Source organism: Sardina pilchardus, chromosome 3 (genome assembly GCF_963854185.1).
Source record: "Sardina pilchardus chromosome 3, fSarPil1.1, whole genome shotgun sequence".
Taxonomy (NCBI): domain Eukaryota; kingdom Metazoa; phylum Chordata; class Actinopteri; order Clupeiformes; family Clupeidae; genus Sardina; species Sardina pilchardus.
In genome coordinates this window covers 1,609,440-1,611,939 of record NC_084996.1, presented here as the reverse complement: position 1 = coordinate 1,611,939, position 2,500 = coordinate 1,609,440, and the positions used below count along the sequence as shown (strand labels likewise).

Here is a 2,500-nt window from a genome sequence, read left to right as displayed (position 1 = left end):
ATATAGGCTACTGTACTAACTACTGCATACTACACCTTTAAGACATATAGGCTACTGTACTAACTACTGCATACTACACCTTTAAGGCACTGCATACTACACCTTTAAGGCATATAGGCTACTGTACTAACTACTGCATACTACACCTTTAAGACATATAGGCTACTGTACTAACTACTGCATACTACACCTTTAAAGCATATAGGCTACTGCACTAACTACTGCATACTACACCTTTAAAGCATATAGGCTACTGTACTACTGCATACTACACCTTTAAGGCATATAGGCTACTGCACTAACTACTGCATACTACACCTTTAAGGCATATAGGCTACTGTACTAACTACTGCATACTACACCTTTAAAGCATATAGGCTACTGTACTAACTACTGCATACTACACCTTTAAGGCACTGCATACTACACCTTTAAAGCATATAGGCTACTGCACTAACTACTGCATACTACACCTTTAAGGCATATAGGCTACTGTACTAACTAGGCTACTGCATACTACACCTTTAAAGCATATAGGCTACTGCACTAACTACTGCATACTACACCTTTAAAGCATATAGGCTACTGTACTACTACACCTTTAAGGCATATAGGCTACTGTACTACTGCATACTACACCTTTAAGGCATATAGGCTACTGTACTAACTACTGCATACTACACCTTTAAGGCATATAGGCTACTGTACTACTGCATACTACACCTTTAAGGCATATAGGCTACTGTACTAACTACTGCATACTACACCTTTAAGACATATAGGCTACTGTACTAACTACTGCATACTACACCTTTAAGGCACTGCATACTACACCTTTAAGGCATATAGGCTACTGTACTAACTACTGCATACTACACCTTTAAGACATATAGGCTACTGTACTAACTACTGCATACTACACCTTTAAAGCATATAGGCTACTGCACTAACTACTGCATACTACACCTTTAAGGCATATAGGCTACTGTACTAACTACTGCATACTACACCTTTAAGGCATATAGGCTACTGTACTAACTACTGCATACTACACCTTTAAAGCATATAGGCTACTGTACTACTGCATACTACACCTTTAAAGCATATAGGCTACTGTACTACTGCATACTACACCTTTAAAGCATATAGGCTACTGTACTAACTACTGCATACTACACCTTTAAGGCATATAGGCTACTGTACTAACTACTGCATACTACACCTTTAAGGCACTGCATACTACACCTTTAAAGCATATAGGCTACTGCACTAACTACTGCATACTACACCTTTAAGGCATATAGGCTACTGTACTAACTAGGCTACTGCATACTACACCTTTAAAGCATATAGGCTACTGTACTAACTACTGCATACTACACCTTTAAAGCATATAGGCTACTGCACTAACTACTGCATACTACACCTTTAAAGCATATAGGCTACTGTACTACTGCATACTACACCTTTAAGGCATATAGGCTACTGCACTAACTACTGCATACTACACCTTTAAGGCATATAGGCTACTGTACTACTGCATACTACACCTTTAAGGCATATAGGCTACTGTACTACTGCATACTACACCTTTAAGGCATATAGGCTACTGCACTAACTACTGCATACTACAAAGCATATAGGCTACTGTACGAACTACTGCATACTACACCTTTAAGGCATATAGGCTACTGTACTAACCACTACATACTACACCTTTAAGGCATATAGGCTACTGTACTAACTACTGCATACTACACCTTTAAAGCATATAGGCTACTGTACAGAAGAGGCGTGATCAACAGGCATACTGTAGTTCAATGACTCAACTTCAACTAATCATACCAACCATCCGGGTGCGCCTGGTGGGTAAGCTAGTTTGTGATTGGTTCCAGCAAACGTGGACAGGAAGCAGGAAAAATAAATGTGCAGATTGCAAGCCTGAGCTCCATGGCAAAAGCCGTGAGATCGGGCTGGGTTTTAGTTTGCCCAGTCTAGTACTGAACCATTATTATAGTAATTTATGTTTATGTTTATATTAAATGTTTTTTTGTTTGTTTTTTTCTTTCTTTCTTTTCAATGTATGGTTCTTAAATGAATGTACAGATTTGTGTAGAACTTTTAACTGTGTGTGATTTTATTGTTGGACCCCAGGAAGAATAGCTGGGTTTGCGCCCAGCTAATGGGGATCCTAATAAACTAAACTAAACTAAACTAATTAGGGCTAGCCTACTGTAGGCTACTGTGCGTGACAAACCCAAACTGTAGCCTACGGCATTCTCAATCAGACATAGGCTAGGCTACTATTGTGCGTAACGAACTAAAACTGTACGCCATTCTTGAATTAGACATAGCCTATACTCTACTGAGCATAACGAACCCAAACCCTGAACTGCATCACTGAATCAGGCATTGTCTACTCTACTGTGCGTAACGAACTGTATTAAACGCATGCGGATGAGAGTTCCGCTTCCACGTCTTAAACACACACAGGCCCCAA

General features: G+C 39.5%; 1 protein-coding gene across 3 annotated transcripts in view; it reads right to left on the bottom strand.

Moving 5' to 3' along the window:
• Positions 1–2,500, bottom strand: part of fkbp10b (FKBP prolyl isomerase 10b) — a 25,905-nt gene that overhangs the window by 22,770 nt on the left and 635 nt on the right. The gene's annotated exons all lie outside the window — the stretch shown is intronic.